At 43.3% G+C, this 18,641-nt stretch overlaps 1 long non-coding RNA gene across 2 annotated transcripts in view; it reads left to right on the top strand.

The window, feature by feature from the left end:
• LOC103281471 (uncharacterized) overlaps nucleotides 1–3,554 on the top strand; it is a 56,267-nt gene extending 52,713 nt beyond the window's left edge. For both annotated transcript variants that reach the window (XR_507687.3, XR_507688.3), the window contains one exon: nucleotides 184–3,554. This is a non-coding gene — a long non-coding RNA (uncharacterized LOC103281471). The remainder of the gene's footprint in view (nucleotides 1–183) is intronic.
• The last annotated feature ends 15,087 nt before the right edge of the window (nucleotides 3,555–18,641 follow it).

Here is an 18,641-nt window from a genome sequence, read left to right as displayed (position 1 = left end):
TCCAGCCTCTGAGAGGAACACTGGAAGTATATACCATGATAACATATTATTGTTTTGCCAACAAATGTTAAGTCCAGCATTTGACTGTCTAAATATTAAACATTGCAGAAATGCTAATTGCTGCCAAGGTATACTTTAATGTTTGTACTGAAAGTTTTTATTTCTGATTTCTGATGACCTAAGGTGAACGTATCATGTAGTGGCATCACTAACATTGGGAACACTCCAGTGCTTTAGCTCATGGTGTCACCTCCTACCATCACACAACTTCAGTAAGTGGGAAGCACAACCAGAGAGAGGAATCCAGACTTTATTGTACTTCCTCCACATCTGCAGCGCAAAAATGGAAGCAGGAAGGATCCCAGACCAGAGCTTTCTTGGATCCTCCCAGCCCTACAGAAGAAGCCTGGGGGAGAGGAGAAGCATTTGTCCAGGTACTGAGCTTTTCTCCTGACATGCACACACTTGGAATGCAGAACTGAGTGGAAAGAGAGACAGGGAAAGGTGCTGGAAGGAGACACACCAGCAGATGGGAAGGAGCATTCATTCTGCACCCTCATCCTTCTGTCTGCCTGCTTGAACCTCACATCACCCCACTGCTTGCTTGTCTTCCTTCCCACTGTCACAGCTTCCCTTTCTTGGGTTGCTAGGCAGGAGCAGCACCCCACACTCACCACTGACAGCATTGGATGGTCAGCAGTAGGCTTGATCGATCCACGAAAAATTTGATTCTAAACTCGTTTCAAAACTAGAGGGGGGCAGTTTTTCGTTTCTGATGGTATTTCCGAATTTGGCCCCCCAAAAAATTCGAAATTAACGAAAATTCGTTATTTTCTAAATTAATTCGTTAATGGCGGACGCACATGCGCAATTCCCAAAAACAGCACAGAGGGAGAGGACTTTACAGGACTCTCCCACCCTCATTTTTTGAGTGTTCTTCTTCCAACTTGGTACAGTGGTAGAACACATTTAACACTGATAGCTCACCAAAATTTGGAACGTTTCTCTTATCCTCTGATTTTTGGCGAATTTTCATAGCTTTTATAATAAACCATTTTTTAATAATTGCAGAAATCTGTTCCTGGTTTGAAAGTCTTATTTCCTGTTAAATTGGGTTGTCTTTACTGTGAAAGTCATTGTTCTACTTCAGAAACTTTGTTTTTGTGGCTGAAACTTTGTTAAATTGGTGTGTGTGTGATATATACTGTGTATATAGTCCCTGCATAATGTGTGTGTGTGTGTGTGTGTGTGTGTGTGTATAGGTAAAGGTAAAGGTATCCCTTGACATTAAGTTCAGTCATGTCTGACTCTGGGGGTTGGTGCTCATCTCCATTTCTAAGCCCAAGAGCCAGTGTTGTCCATAGACACCTCCAAGGTCATGTGGCTGGCATGACTACATGGAGTGCCATTACCTTCCCGCCAGAGCGGTACCTATTGATCTACTCACATTGGCATGTTTTCAAGCTGCTAGGTTGGCAGAAGCTGGAGCTAACAGCGGGCACTCACTCTGCTCCCGGGATTTGAACCTGGGACCTTTCGGTCTGCAAGTTCAGCAGCTCAGTGCTTTAACACACTTCGCCATCGGGGCTCATGTATATATAATATACATACACATACACACAATGTGGAGAATATGTGGAAAGGTAGATAGATAAGTTGGGAGCCACAGCGAAGGCACCTTCCTGGGAGCAAGGTCTAATAATAATAATAATAATAATAATAATAATAATAATAATAATAATAAATCCCTTACAATATCCAAGATGGGTACCATTATTGGCAGAGAAAGCCAAGCTGTAGGAGTTGAAATCCAATCATTTATCCTCCCTATAGAATCAATTTTATATGCATTTTTAGCTACAGAAAAGCTAAAATCAGGACAGTAAAAGAACAACACCCAGAAAATGGGAATTCCAGACAGGAAACAATCAGGGCCAGCTAATACCTCCCAACAAAGGATTCCCCCAGGTAGGAAGCAGCCAGGCTTTGAAGCTGCAAGGCTATTCAATGCTAATCAAGGTGACCAATTGCAACATTCACACTTGCCTCCCACAGACAAGAGTTCTTTCTCCCACCCTGGACCTTCCACAGATATACAAACCCCACTTGCCTAGCTTCGCACAGACGTCAAAACCTCACCGCCGGGCCCCTCTCTGTCTCTCTCGGTCTCTCCATTCCCGGCTCCATCCGCCGCCTTCCCGCCTCACAGAGAGACACCAGGCCTGAGCTGAGGCGAGGCGGCGGCGGCGGCCATTTCCCCCCTCCGTCTTCCTCCTCCTCCTCGGCCTCCTTCCCCCTCGCCCCCTCCCATTGGCTGAGCCCGTGACGCCCCTTTTGCTGAGGGGCAAAAGGAAAGGGCCTGAATGGTGGGAGTTTGGGTGATTTGCAAAAGCTGTTTTTTCCTAACGAAAAAAACGACGACATAACGAAAAACGGCCTCTCGCGATTCGAAACCGCGATATCCAGACGTGTGGACAACCAATGCTTCAAAATTGCTTCAAACCAAACGAAAATAACGAATTAATAACGGTTAACGGGGAAAACGAATTATTTGAGCAAGCCTAGTCAGCAGAGCTGCCTTGGCAGCTGGAGAAGGGTGACCAAGGGGTGCTAAACTAATGGCAATCACCTCGCTGGATCTTACCCAGCTGCAATGGAGTCATCTAGTTTGGCCCATGCCCACTATTACAAGAAAGGATGGTGAGACTGGGAATAACAATGTAATTATCTGAATATCTTGTTGAGACAAGTGCTATTGAATACAGGATTTATTTAAGTAAATATGTCTCAGATTATGTATTACCTTAGATCTCCTTTTTGACCTGGTGCCCTCAAGATGTTTTAGACCACAATTTGTATCACCACTGAGTGACCTCACAAAAGTTGTAGTCCAAACTAAAGTGGGGGCTAATAAAGGTTGGATTAGAGAGATTCATAGAGAGTGGGCATATTGATGATGAATCACAGACAGTAAGCGATATGAGATTCTTGGAATCCTTTGGAAATTCATTCAACATGGTTCTCTTTATGTTTCCCAGTGAAGAGCATATGGTGAAATGCAATTTAATCATATATGGGTCTGGGACAAATAATAAGATGTGAGAAAATAAAAAGATCTCTGCACATCCCAAATCACAAGAAAAACCTTGATTTATTATAAGTAGAGAAGGAATGAATATGACAAATGAGCTAACCAGTTGTGTGGATCTATTGGCACCACCTTACAAAATTTTTTGAAAGATTAACTTCAAAACATTGATCGCCTTACGCTCCAAGGAAAATGCAGACAACTTCTGTATGTATATGTATTTCTATTCTTCTACTTCTCTTTTCTTTCAGTATTGAAGCACCAGAAAAATCTGAAAATACTAACAACAATAAAGCAAAAATATACACAGGCAGTCCCAAAGTTATGAACAAGATAGGTCTGGTAGGTTTGTTTTTAAGATGAATTCGTATGTAAGTCAGAACAAGTGCATTTTTAAATAAACAAACCTACCAGACCTATCTTTCCAAATATATATTTATATATATACACACACACACACACACACACACACACACACACACACATATCTTTGGATAGCATAGGGAAAGGTTCACACTCCTGTGATGTTTGTTTTGCTGTCTGTGTTTCTGTTCAGAAGATTTCACCTCACTTTCTGTCCCTGTGAAAAATTTGGTTTGTTGTGGATACAAGGATTGGTGATAAAACTTCAGTTGAGACACCTTTTTTTCCATGATAATTCTTTTAAAAGTGAATTTCCTTTCCTAGGGGTGAATTTCTCTCACTTCCTTTTGTCTCAACCCTGTTCTTAAATATGAGTAATTTGTAAGTCAGATGTTTGTATCTTGTGGGCTGCATGTACATGCTTAAAACAGTAGTGCTTTAGAAATACTAAAGCGGCAGAAATGAAATTTTCTGCAACTGCACCAAGAGCACATACAGCAAGATCCAAAACCCTGGAGGAGGCAGGAGGGGAATCAAATCCAGTCGGTCTCATATCGATGGATTCTGTATTCATAAATTCATCTGTTAATGGCTTGCAATTTTTTAAACCCAATAAATGGATCACTGATCTAATTCAGCTTTGTATGTTCATAAGTAAAAGTTTTAGAACAAGTAAAGTTATGAATTCTGATGTAAGTTGAGAAATATATGCATTCAATGACTTCCCTCTGCCTTGGCAAGTTCAGCTGTGAAATTGAATGAGAAAGTCAGGCAGGTTTGATCAAATTCTACCAGCCATATTCTCATAGCAAATATTTCTTTGTAAAAATAAGAGGGAGGAGAAGAGGAAAGAATAAGAAAAAATATATTGAATACAATTCTGGTGCATGTGCTTGCAAGGAGAAAAAAAAACCCTTAAGTTATTTACCTCAGTCATAAGAATGAGTCACTTTCAGTCTCTCTCACTCTCTCAATCTTTCTCCTAAATTATAACTGAACATAGAACAATGTCTTATAGAACAATTCATATGAATGCTTTTCCATTGGGTTTTGTTAATTTAACATCCTAATTTTTATCTGATAATTAAACTGTGCCTTTTGCATCATGTGCTTACATTTTTCTTTTTTAAAAAACAACAACATACAGCAGCATAAATTTAAAATTTACATGGAAGACAAATGTGCATTGTTTTTAGTGTGTTTCCAAGTTTTAGGGGCATTTGTGGTTTTGTTTTCTCTGTGACAAAAAATATAAAAATAATAATTTAAGTGGGCCCTTCATATTAAAGGGTTAAACATAATGTATTTTATTTAAAACTACAGTGTTCTTAGCCATATACAATGTGCTCTTTAAATACAGTTTCACACAAACCCTTTAAATTCACAATTGGTTTAATAAGAATTTGAAGAACTTTGAACGTGCCTCTTTTTCTGACAAAATGAAAGATTGCTTTCTTGGTTACTTATACATTTTTCCGCAAGCATTTGCATAACTGTTACATGGATGCACAGGGAGGTAAACCTGTTTTATGCATATGGTACAATAAGGAAAATCCATTTGTTGATAAAATGTAAAGTGCTAAAGACTGTAAAGTGGATAAAATGCACCTTCTCTAGCAAAATAAGTATTTTTGAAAGAGCACCTCATACTGTTCCAGTTTAATATTGCCCAGCAGGTGGACAATATTGTATACTTTCCACAGAGAGAAAACAGTGTGCATCATGAATGCCACAGGGCTCTGAGATCAAAATAATGGGGACATCGATGGTGTTAGGTGAAGTGCATAACTATAGGCTAAAATGAATCTATGAGGGTTGAATGAAAAGTAATCCCTTCACCTTCGTAACTCCTCCACAGATGGCAGTACTGGTATGCGGCAGGTACTGGCTTGTTCAGTAGACTCTCCCCTACAGTTCCATTTGGCGGGAAGCCTTAGCATTGAATGGTTGTGTTGTTAAAGTGTGAAGTATGGAACCATGCGCAGACGGTCGGTCAATGCGACTTAAGCAACGTGCAGTCATTGAATTCTTGACAGCAGAAGGTGTCACCTTAAAGGAGAAAGGCATCACCTTCAGTTTCGTAACACGAGAGGAGTTCCTGGCAAATTTCAAGTCTGTGCGCTTTCATTTCAGGCATCAGCATCCTGGGTACCCATTGTGCACAGATCTTCCGATAGCCAAGCAATACAATAATGTCACCCACACGTTCTTGTGAAATGCCGATTATGCTTGAAATATCTCTCTGAGTGATATGACATTGTCCTGAATCAATCTATCAACCTTTTGCTTGTGAAACTTGGTGGTTGCTATCACAGGGCATCCAGCTCTTTGTTTGTCACGCAAGTCAGATGTTCCCACCTCAACATCTTTAAACTTACTTGCCCAGTGATGCACAGTACTCACATCAACACAATCATCATAAACAGCTTGCATTCTCTGATGAATCTCCTTTGGGGTGACACCTTCTGCTGTCAAGAATTAAATGACTGCATGTTGCTTAAGTTGCATTGATCAACCGTCTGCGCAGGGTTCCATACTTCTCACTTTAACAACACAACCATTCAATGCTAAGGCTTCCCACCAAATGGAACTGTAGAGGAGAGTCTACTGAACAAGCCAGTACCTGCTGCATACCAGTTCTGCCATCGGTTGAGTTACAAAGGTGGAGGCATTACTTTTCATTCAACCCTCGTACAAAGTCAGAAATCTAGGACAGAATTGCTAGGAAAAACAATAAAGTCATTGTTAAACAAAATAAATAAATGTATCTGGCAATTTATCCCATGCAGTTTTGTCTCCATTTCTTTTTTCTGCCAAAATAGAGGCCCACAGAGGTCATCACATGACCTCAAGGCCACTTCTAGTGGTTGCCCATGACACTCTATTATGACAGCACAGAGAAATGGAGAGAAGGCTGAATTATCAGGAGTTGGGTGCTACCCAACTCCCATTGAAAGAAGATGGATAGAAGCAGGGAAAGGCAGAGAATGAACATGTGATAGCAGAAGAACGTGTGATCACAGAAGATGGAGAGGCACGGCACCTCGACAGTAGGAAACAAACGATAGTTCCCTCTGTTTTTCTGCACTTCCTTCCCTCTCATGTGATGAGGTCCTCAAAGATGGAGACAAAGTTTCCTCAACTGTAGAAAAATGAAATTGCAGCCATATATATGTGTTGCCATGCTAGTTGATACTTTGTATACTTTGTTGAATGCTAATTTTCTACATCCATGGTCTATCATATTGCAGCTGCATCAAATGTAAATACGATTACATAACTATTTTAAACGCTCATTTACAAGTCAAAAAATGTTCATCAAAAAGTCATCTTCAAAAAACTGGTCCAGTTTATCTATGGGCCAGTGTAAGTACTATACCTTAACCATAATAAAAAAAGGAATGATCCCATTTCCTGAGTAGAATGGCAAAAAAGCAAGAACATATTCGATCACCAGAGAACATAAAGAAGGACTCACCTTTCTATTGCCTCCATTGTAGTACCACTTCTGGCCTTTTTAAATATTTGGGCAGGAAAATGGCCTCAAAGGAACACCAAAAAGAAGAGAGAGGGGCAGTACTATTTTTAAGTTCTACTGAGATGGACTAACCTCTTACATTTTACTTCTTCACTTAGAAAAGAGATGATTATTATAATAGTAGTGTACCATTACTTTTTTTTAAAGAACCATCCCCTTAGTGGCATCACTAGGGTCAGTTTCACTCCATGCAATAACTCATTACGTCATACACAAACCCAGTCGAGAAGGCAGCACGAATCTAAATATATAATCTAAATAATGTCAAAGGGGGATAGGAACAGGGCCTCTCCCTTCAGGCAATAGTAGGAATTTTTTCTTGGGGGCACAGGGCAAGTATGCTTAATTAAAAGTAAGCACCATTCCGCTCAATTGGGAGTAATGGAACCAAATATTGGGCTTGTAAGGATTCAAGCTTTGACAGGTGTCAGTTGGAATGGGGGGGGGGGGGTAAGAGGAGTGGGCAAGAGCATGGTGTGGTACGAGTGTGTGCTCTGTGTGTGTGAACTTTAATCTCATTCCCTCCAGTTCCTTAAGGCTGTTTTCCAAAGGTTTCATTTCAGGCTTTACACATAGACTGATTTAAAGATGGCAAGGAAAGACTCACTTAATAACCCTTCTCTTTACCCATCATCCCAGAGATTATTGGCAAAGCCCTAACCTCCCCCTCTCTTCTCCTTTCCTTCGGAGCTCAATTTTGAGAGGATCACAAAGAGATTCAGCTTTCCCAAACCACACCAAAAACATGGAGAGCTCAAATTGGAATTGCCTTTGGCTGGGGAAGGATTTTCAGCATTTCACTTCAGTTCTTTCCCCCATTACAAAACCAGGGGAGAGCATCAAATGGGTATGCAATGCATGTAAAAGTTGAGAGAGCCTACTCCAATAATCTTTGGTGGGGGAGGGGGGTTAAGGAGGCAGGATATTAAAAGGTGCTTTTTTATGATGTCCTTGAAGCAGGCCATAACAACAGAGAAAAAAGAAAGCTTTGGAAAATGACAACACGGAGATGGTATTGGAATACACACACACACACACACACACACACAAAGCATGCACAAATGGCACTAGGCCCTTGCCCACTTCCTCCTATTCAATTCCATCTGCCACCTCTTGAAGCTGGAATTCCTGCAAGACCGACCATTTACTGCTTTTCTCCCAAATAGAATGCAACAGCACTTATTCTTAACTAATCATACGAGCCCTCTGTCCTCCCCTTAGGCTGCAATTCTGTCAAAACCCTAATGATCACTGTAGGAAGAGGAGGAGTGCACATTTCCCATTAATGTTTATGCAGATTAACTTCCATTGTGGTGCTACTCTGGGATTGAAGATACAGCTAGCATCTAAGATAAATTGTCAAGGAAGAATGCAAGCCTGGATGAGGACAAGTTTCTGAGTAAAGCAACGACATGGGACATGAGGAGAGAGAATCATCACAGGTTGCCAGAACCATGATACTGAGGGGAAAATAAGCACTTACATGAAAAAACACCCACACAGGAGCATTTTACTTATAAAAATATTGTTCTTTCATTGCTAGAGTGACATGTTTCCCATTTTAGGCTCTCAACTGGAAGAGGGTGTGACACCATTGGGTGACACCAACCCTAGTAATGGTACTAGTCCCTCTTCTGAGTAGAGTGGCAAAGCACCCTTTTTGAATGCCTGGGTGGGAAAATGGTAGCACTGGCCAACTTAGGCCATGCTGGTATTTTGTAGATTGACCCCTGACTTATCTTTACTTCATATTAAAATCCACAATTTTGGCCAACAAAGTTGTCTATGACTTACACATGAAGTCGACATAGACATGAATATATATGGTTGATTGCTAGAGCTTGCTCAGTACTGACCTGTGACCTCTGCTTATAAACAATGTGAACATGCTTGATTGCGCCATGCAGAAAGAGGACATGTTCAATTAAAGCTTACATTATACAAGACTGAAAAACAACACATATGGAAATTAAACCCTTTCAGTATCCATCTACATCTTAACATTCATACATTGACATAAAAGTAAACAAAAGCTCTCCTCAATCAATTTCAATTCCATTTCCTGACCTGTTTTTTTTAAATCATGTCAATATACATTTCTTTAATTAAATGTGGTTCCATGAACCTTAGTGTTAAGGAAAATAGAATAACTTTTGGGCTCTTATTGCTACCTAAAATATTACCGGGAAAAGAGGGGCTAAGAAAAAAAGAGATTGATGGAAATGATGCAGTGACTGAAGCAAAAGCTGTTGTATACATGATCATAATTATCTTCCATGCTTGGTGATTTCAAAGTAGGATACTAAAAGCATCATTAATTTTTCCTTGATTATCCATCATAAAGTTAACAATTGCAAGGATGAGATAACAAAATATGCTCTAGCTATGGAGTAAACAACGGAGTCACTGCCACAGTTTTTAAGGTTGGTTTTAAGCCCATCTTTAAATCTCTTTTCCTGCCCACCAACATTACATTTCCCATTCTTGAGTTCGGAGTAGAGTAGCTGCTTTGGGAGACGGTGATCGGGCATTCGGACAACGTGGCCAGTCCAGCGGAGTTGATGGCGTAGGAGCATCGCTTCAATGTTGGTGGTCTTTGCTTCTTCCAGCACACTGACATTTGTCCGCCTGTCTTCTCAAGAGATTTGCAGGATTTTTCTGAGGCAATGCTGATGGAAACGCTCTAGGAGTTGAGTGTGACGTCTGTAGACCGTCCACGTTTCGCAGATGTAGAGCAGGATTGGGAGGCTTTATAAACAAGCACCTTGGTATCTCTATGGATGTCCCAATCATCAAACACTCTCTGCTTCATTCTGAAAAATGCTGCACTCGCAGAGCTCAGGTGGTGTTGTATTTCAGTGTCGATGTTCACTTTTGTGGAGAGGTGGCTGCCAAGGTAGCGGAAATGGTCAATGTTTTCTAATGTTACACCATTAAGCTGTTTTCCTGGTATTGCAGAGGGATAGCTGGTGCCTGTTGGAAGAGCACTGGTTTTCTCGATGTTCAATGAGAGGCCGAGCTTCTTGTACGCTTCTGCAAATGTGTTTAGAGTGGCTTGTAGGTCTTCTTCTGAGTGTGCACAGATTACGTTGTCATCGGCATATTGGAGTTCTATAACAGATGTTTATTTATTTATTCATTTATTTATTTACAACATTTATACCCCACCCTTCTCACCCGAGGGGACTCAGGGCGGCTTACAAAAATTGGCAAAATTTAATGCCCCAAATGCAATCATAAAAACAATATAAACAGATCTATTAATAACATTGTTAAAACACATTATAAAAACCTTAAAAACATATATATAATTAATTCCATTCATCCGAGATCCTCATGATTCATCCTTAAATGAGGCCATGTCAACTTTGTCATTTACTCATCAAAAACTTGGGCACATAACCATGTTTTCATGCCCTTCTGAATCCCAGCAGGGTAGGAGCCTGTTGGATATCTCCAGAGAGGGCGTTCCACAGCCGGGGAGCCACCACCGAGAAGGCCCTGTCCCTCGCTCCCACCAGCCGCACCTGTGAGGCAGGTGGGACCGAGAGCAGGGCCTCTCCAGATGATCTTAGTGATCTTACTGGTTCATAGGAGGAGATACGTTCGGAAAAGTAGATTGGGCCAGAACCGTTTAGGGCTTTATAGGTCAAGACCAGCACTTTGAATTGGGCTCGGTAGCATATCGGCAGCCAGTGGAGCTGGCTTAGCAGGGTGGTTGTGCACTCCCTGTAAGCTGCCCCGGTTATTAATCTGGCTGCCCGTTGAATGACCCGTTGTACTAGTTGGAGCTTCCAGGCCGTCTTCAAAGGCAACCCCACGTAGAGCGCGTTGCAGTAGTCCAAACATGATGTAACCAGAGCGTGGACCACCGTGGCCAAGTCAGACCTCCCAAGGAACGAGCGCAGCTGGCGCACAAGTCTGAGTTGTGCGAATGCTCCCCTGGCCACCGCCGAGACCTGGGGCTCCAGGCTCAGCGATGAGTCCAGGAGAACACCCAGACTGCGAAACTGTGTCTTCATGGGGAGTGCGACCCCGTCCAACACAGGCTGTAACCCTATTCCCTATTCAGCTTTATGACTGACCAGGAGGACCTCTGTCTTATCTGGATTCAATTTCAATTTGTTGGCCCTCATCCAGTCCGACACAGCGGCCAGACACCGGTTCAGGACCTGAACAGCCTCCTTAGTGACAAGTGGGAAGGAGTAACAGAGCTGGACATCATCTGCATACAGATGACACCGGACCCCGAAACTCCGGACGATCTCTTCCAATGGCTTCATGTAGATGTTAAACAACATGGGAGACAATACAGAGCCCTGCAGGACCCCACAAGGCAACGGTTGTGGGGTCGAGCAGGTGTCCCCCAATGACACCATCTGGGAACGACCCTCCAGAAAGGACCGGAGCCACTGCAGAGCAGTACCCCTGAGCCCCATCCCAGCAAGGCGCCCCAAAAGGATACTGTGGTCAACAGTATCGAAGGCCGCTGAGAGGTCCAGCAGAAGCAACAGCAGAAGCAACAATCCCCCTGTCCAGTTCCCAGCATAAATCATCGACTAAGGTGACCAAGGCTGTCTTGGTACCATGCCCCGGCCTGAAGCCAGACTGCGCTGGATCCAGAAAATCGGTATCTACCAAGAATGCCTGGAGTTGTGCGGCCACCACACATTCCACGACCTTGCCCAAAAAGGGGAGATTGGAAATAGGCCGATGGTTATCCAATTGAGTGGGGTCCAGTGATGGCTTTTTCAACAGTGGTTTGATAACAGCCAATTTAAAGCTCGCTGGAAATATGCCTTCCTGAAGGGAGGCATTCACCACCACCTTCACCCACTTGGCCAATCCCCCTCTGGCTTCTCTCATCAGCCAGGATGGGCAGGGGTCTAGGATGCATGTGGTAGCCCTCACCTCTTCAAGCACCTTGTCTACGGCCTCAGGCTGAACCAATTGAAATGAATCCATCAAAATAGGACAAGCAGGTGCTCATGCTACATCCTCGGAGACTGCCGTTAATATGGTGTCAAAGCCAGAACGGATCAAAGCGACTTTGTCCGCAAAGAACTGAGCAAATGTTTCACAGAGGGCTGCCGAGTTGTCAGGGATCCCGTCTTGAGGGACGGGATATAACAAACCTCTGACAACTCGGAACAGCTCCACCGGATGGTTCTTTGCGGATGCAATATTAGCTGCAAAGAAAACATTCTTTGCAGCATCTATTGCCGCGGCATATGTCCTGAGATAGAGACATAGCCGTGTTCGGTTTGGCTTGCTCGGCTTCGAACGCCACACGCCTAGTCCCCTCTTCTTCTGCTTCATCGCTGCCAACTCTTCAGTGAACCAAGGAGATGGTTTAGCTCGGGTACTCAAGAGGGGACGTTCCGGAGCAATCGTGTCTATTGCCCTAGTCACCTCCTTATTCCAGAGAGCGACCAGAGCATCAACAAGATCACCAGCCGAGGTGGCGGGAAACTCCCCAAGAGCCATCAGGAATCCATCCGGATACATAAGCCTCCTGGGGCGGACCATTTTAATAGGTACTCCACCCCTGCGGAGGTTGGGGGCGCAGTGAGTTTAAACCTGATCAGATGATGGTCGGTCCATGGCAAAGGAGCGATGGTGAGCTCCTTCACACCTCCACCTTCCTCCCATCCCTGGCAGAAAACCAAGTCAAGTGTGTGCCCTGCTCTGTGGGTAGGGCCAGATACTAGTTGGGACAGCCCCATGGTTGCCATGGTGGCCATGAAGTCCTGAGCCGCCCCGGACAGAGTGGTCTCGGCATGGACATTGAAGTCCCCCAGCACAATGAGCCATTGGAACTCCAATGCCAGGCCGGAGACCACCCCCGTTAGCTCAGGCAAGGAGACTGTAGTGCAGCGGGGTGGTCAGTACACTAACAGAATCCCTATTCTGTCCCGGTCACCTATCCTCAGATGAGTACACTCAAACAAGGTTGACTGCGGGATGGGGCACCTGGTCAGGGGGATGGATTCCTTATAGACCACTGCAACCCCTCCTCCCTTCCCTCCGGATCTTGGTTGGTGCTGCACGGTATACCCTGGCGGACAAAGCTGGGTGAGATTGGCCCCCCCCAGCCTCGTCCAGCCAGGTCTCCGTTATGAACGCCAGATCTGCCTGCTCATCCAGGATAAGATCCTGGATGATTGCTGCTTTTCCATTAACAGACCTGGCGTTCAGCAGCACCACCTTTAGACCGGAGGGATCACCAACCTGGGCACCCAAATTTACTGTGTCAGGAGGCCGTTTTAAATCCATAATTACATTAACCCTCGCTTTTAGAGTGGCCAGAATTCCTATTTCAGCTGCGTCCTGCTTCCACTTCCTTTAGGTTAGAACTAATTATTTCCTTCCCCTCCTCCCCCTTCCCCTGGGGAGTTGCCCAAAGATTATATACAAGAGGCTTTATACCTCCCTCTCTTCTTGTCTAATAAATCCTAAAGTGACAAGTACTAAGGAAGGGGAAAACTAATTCAACACTTCCTATTCTCAAATTATATGAGAATGTTGTGGTGTCCTTGGTTTTGGCTCTTAGTCTGCTGAGGTTAAAAAGCTTGCCATCTGTCCGATAGATGATTTCCACACCGGTGGGAAGCTTCCCATCAACATGGTGAAGTATCATAGTGATGAAGGTAGGGGCAATAACACATCCCTGCTTGACATCTGATTCCACCTTAAATTGGTCACTTTGGGAGCCATTGCTGTCCAAGACTGTTGCCATCATGTCATCATGGAGGAGCCACAGGATGTTCACAAATTTGTCAGGGCACCCGATTTTTTGGAGGATGGTCCAGCGAGCGCTGCGATTCACTGTGTCGAATGCCTTTTCAAGGTCAATGAATGCCATGTACAGAGGTTGGTTTTGTTCCCTGCATTTTCCTTGGAGCTGTCGAGCAGTGAAGATCATGTCCACTGTTCCTCTGGAGGGACGAAAGCCATTCTGGGATTCTTGGAGGGTGTCTTCTGAAACAGGGAGAAGGCGGTTTGCAAGGATTCTTGTGAGGATTTTCCCAGCGGAGGTTAGAAGGGAGATACCACAATAGTTCCCGCAGGCTGTTCTATCCCCTTTCTTGAAAAGGGTAATGATGATGGCATCCTTGAAGTCTGCTGGGATTTTCTCGGTCACCCACACCTTTTCAATGAGCTGGTGGAGTTGTTGTATCAGCTCAGGTCCATTCGCTTTGAAGATTTCAGCAGGGATCCCATCAGGTCCGCTGGCTTTGTTGTTTTTTTGTTGGCTGATGGCATTGCTAACTTCTTCCAAACTAGGTAGTGCTGCAAGCTCATCCCTGGTTTGCTGTTGCGGGATTTGTGAGAGGGTCTCTTCGGCCACATTGGAGCTGTGATTCAGCAGGTTCTGGTAGTGCTCTTTCCAACGTAGTGCAATTGATGTTTTGTCTTTCAGAATTTTGGTTCCATCTGATGAGTGTAGAGGCTGTATGGCATGGTTTCTTGGTCCGTAAATGATTTTTGTGGCTTTGAAACATCCCTGAGCATCATGGGTATCTGCAAAGTGTTGGATTTCTTCAGCCTTCTTTGTCCACCAGATGTTCTAGAATTCTCTGGTCCTTCTTTGGACCTCAGCTTTTGCACTGGCATAGATCTTTTTCTTGGCAGCACAGTTGGTATCTCTCTGCCATGTTTGGAAGGCTTTCCTTTTGTTATCAATTAGCTGTTGGATCTCTTTGTCGTTACCATCAAACCAGTCTTGATGTTTCTTAGTTTGGTATCCAATGGTTTCTTCGCAGGTTGAGATGATGGAGGTCTTCAGTTTGTTCCAATGTTCCTCAACATTTTCGGGGTGTTGAGTGGGTAGATGATCTTTGAGTGTTGTTTGGAGAAGGGCTCATTTGGAGGGCTCCTGAAGGGCTTGGATGTTCATTTTACGCCTTGTTTTTCTTCCTTGGAGTCTGCATTTGGGGACGATCTTGATAGCCATCGTGGATCGGATTAACCTGTGGTCTGTCCAGCAGTCATCAGCACCTGTCATGGCTCTTGTGAGAAGTATATTGCAACGTTCTCTGGCACGTGTAATAACATAGCCAACCTTAAATCCAACCTTAAAAACTGTGGCATAGACACTGAGAACTGGGAAGCCCTGGCCCTTGAGCGCTCTAATTAGAGGTCAGCTGTGACCAGCAGTGCTGCGGAGTTCGAAGAGGCATGAATGGAGGGCTTAAGGGAGAAACGTGCCAAGAGGAAGGAGCGTCAAGGCAACCCTGACCGGGACCGCCTTCCACCTGGAAACCAATGTCCTCACTGTGGGAGAACATGCAGATCAAGAATAGGTCTCTTCAGCCATCTACGGACCCACCCCCAAGATGGAAGACAATAATCCTCGAACTACTAGGGATCGCCTAAGTAAGTAAGTAAGTAAGTAATGAAGTCACTGTTGTGAATGTGTTCTTTGTTAGTTTAGTTGATACTGTGGGCAAGAATGGGAGCGATTCAGTCTTGTTAGAGAAGTAAATGAAATTACATAGACCAATCAATGAAAAGAAACACCTTTAAGTTTGATCTTCTCTTTGCTCTTCTGAGATCTTTTGCTTTCTATCAAAATGTCCAGCTACATATATAACATTTCCCTAATATCATTCTCCTTTTAGCCTCTCCCCTTTCTTTCCTTTTACAGGCACCCACCAAAACTTTTATTCAGCAGATCTTACTGCATGCTGTTTATGGGCCCATCTACACAATACCTAAAACATGAGTTTACATGTTAAAAGGCGGTGGCTACATGATGTTAGCACTAAATGTGCATTGATTTGCTGCAACGGACAAAAACACAGGATAAAAGTTCCCCTTTTATCCCAATTCCAGACAAAAAATGTGCATATTCACATCATTGTATATCCCTGCACTCACCAAAACATGTGATTTCCTTCCCTTCCCCCTGTGGAGACACTCCAGAACATGTCCACTTTTTAAAAGCCCAAAGCAACTGATCAGCTGATCGGACTGTGAAACAGACACACAGCTGATTAAAAGAAAACATGAATGAAGAGCAATTAGAACTCTCTGAAGCTCTTTATTTTAAACTGTATAATATTTATTTACAACATTTATACCTCGCCCTTCTCACCCGAGGAGACTGTTAATATTAAACAGAGCTTGAATAAATAATTAGGAGAAGGGAGAAATCTGGGGGAGGTTTTTTAAAAATACATTTCATTATGTTCTGAACCTCATATGTGCACATGCAAATCTGCTTATATTTAAGATATTTGCCTGTGTGCATATATGGTTCAGTGCATAACAGAGTGAATTAAAAACCTTCCACAGATGTCCCCTGTCTGCCTCCCATTTTGTTCCGAGACAGAAGAGGCCTGTGAGGATGACGAGGTAAGAAATCCCAGGAGCCATAGGTCTGTGTGGAGACCTGCTCTCAGGTCCCTTTTTTTTTTTTGGTCCTCCTTCTTAAACCCATATTTTCTTGCTGTCTGGAAGTGCCCCATAAGTGTTTTACAGGAGGGAAAGAATGCCATTTCATCAATATTTTTTGGACTACACACGATGATAGGGTGTGCAATGCTTTGAATTACAGATAATGACATTAAAAGATGTTAACGGCATTTCTTGCTAAGATTGCCTTTTACTCACTATCCTGGGACTTTTGTGGGAGTTGGGGAAAGTGGCAGTTGAAAAATGTTATAGAGTGCCACCAAGGACCACACAGACAAATTCACATTTGCTTGGCAAGAGAGACAGTAGTGTAAATTCATTCCTCAATTAGAATGCTTTTTCTCCACCTTTGCCTTTACCTTACATCTGTAGAACTAAGTTGGAGACTGTATGGCACTTATGATGCATAAGAAACAAAGCAGAGTGAATGGTTGAAAACCTCTTGGCGTGCAAATGAGATTTAGATGATCTTGAATACTTGTTCATATCACTGTCAGGAACAGATGGTGGACAACTTGTCCTTTCTATCCACTCTGGATGAATGTGTTGATCCTGGATAGAAAAGTAATAATAGTTGGAATGCAACCATTCCCTCCAATATCCAAACCCAAATTAAAACGAGCAGATCAAACATGCTGGAACAAACTCTTTGGACTTGCCTTGACAAAGCTGCCTCTTTCATTTACTCTAGTGCCCTCAAGCAGTTTCAGTAATATTGCTATTTGTACGAGTAGCATGTCAAAACAACAGGCTCCTTCCCAGCCTTGCAGAGTTTCTGCCAATATTCTGTCTTGGCTTTGCTGTCTTTCAGTAGGATTTTCATTCAGGCACCCGGGCCTGCATAGATTATTGTTCACTGGATGATTGTTCATTTCTTGCCAGTGAATTTCTCCATTCTTCTACAAAGGTAATGTTATAATTTATGGGTAAATAATAACATTTTGCCTTAAATTTTTTGAATAGACTAAGGGGTGGAGGAAGCTCACCATAAGGTGCCCCACTTTCCCTTGCCATATGCTCTAGCAATATACTCCAAATTTATCTTCATACCCTTGGTGTAAGGATGCAAGGAAATAAACAATAAAACTACAGTTCAGTTCATTTTAATTTGTATTATTTTGTATCAAAAGCATTTCATAAATTAATATGTACATGAGGAAGGACATTGAGGACAAGAATACAGATGCAGAGTTGTCTGTGCTGCTCCACAGTCACACAAGCTGGAGAATTCTTTTAGGTAGTGCCATTTTGCCAGATTGTCTTTTGATCTACCCCACTCCACTTCTGAATCTGGTCAGGGACTTCCAAGTTGCCCATTCTTGGTTTGCCCCTGGAGGCAGGCCCTCGTGGTGTGCCATCCAACTGGGATTTCCTGGTTTAATTGCTCAGAGGGATACTCTTGATGTTGCTGGGGGAACATCAAGAGGAGTGGTGGTTCTCATGAAGCTTTTCCTTGATTTGAGTCTACTGGGAGGAGGCTGATAGCCATGCAGTGGATGTCTCTCAGTGTTCAACCTTATTTCTCTCACAGTTAGCAGCAACTTCCCGTCGCACTTCAGGAGGGGCAATGGCAGCTAACTTGTAGAGTTTATCAACAGGTGTAGGTTTGAGATATCCTGTGATTATTCTACATGTTTTGTTCAGTGCTATGATCATAGCTTTGCATGGACAAACTTGTGTCAAGCAGGACAGGCATACTCAGCAGTTGAGTAAGACAAGTCCAGGGCTGATGTTCTTATTGATTTTGGGTCTGCACCCCATGTAGTGTCAGCAAGTTTTCGCAGGATGTTATTGCGTGCCGTTACTTTGTGATTAGTGTTTATGCAGTGTTTGCTATATGTTAGTGTTTGATCTAAGGTAACACCAAGATATTAGGATGGAAACAGTGTTCAAGCTCTGGGCCTTCCCAGGTAACTTTCAATTTCCTATTGGCTTCACAGTTCCGTAGGAGGAAAGCATACACTTATGACTTGGCAGGGTTTGGCTTCAGGTGGTTTTCTTTGTAGTAGCTGGAGAGATCTTTCAAGGCATTAGTAAGTTGGATTTTGACTTGATTACTGCTGCTTGGGAATTGGATAAGATAGCCTTGTGATCCTTCCAATTTTAGCATTCTATGATTCTATGATTGTATAAATGTATGCAGTAACATCCTTTGTTTTCTAACAAATACTTGTCATGGCTTAGCACCAATGACTCCAGAGTTCAGCCCTAGAACTGGCAAGCACAGATTTA

This window comes from Anolis carolinensis, chromosome 1 (assembly GCF_035594765.1).
Source record: "Anolis carolinensis isolate JA03-04 chromosome 1, rAnoCar3.1.pri, whole genome shotgun sequence".
NCBI classification, from domain to species: Eukaryota; Metazoa; Chordata; class Lepidosauria; order Squamata; family Dactyloidae; genus Anolis; species Anolis carolinensis.
The sequence above is the reverse complement of the archived record's forward strand: the minus strand, read 5'-3'. Positions and strand labels throughout refer to the sequence as shown.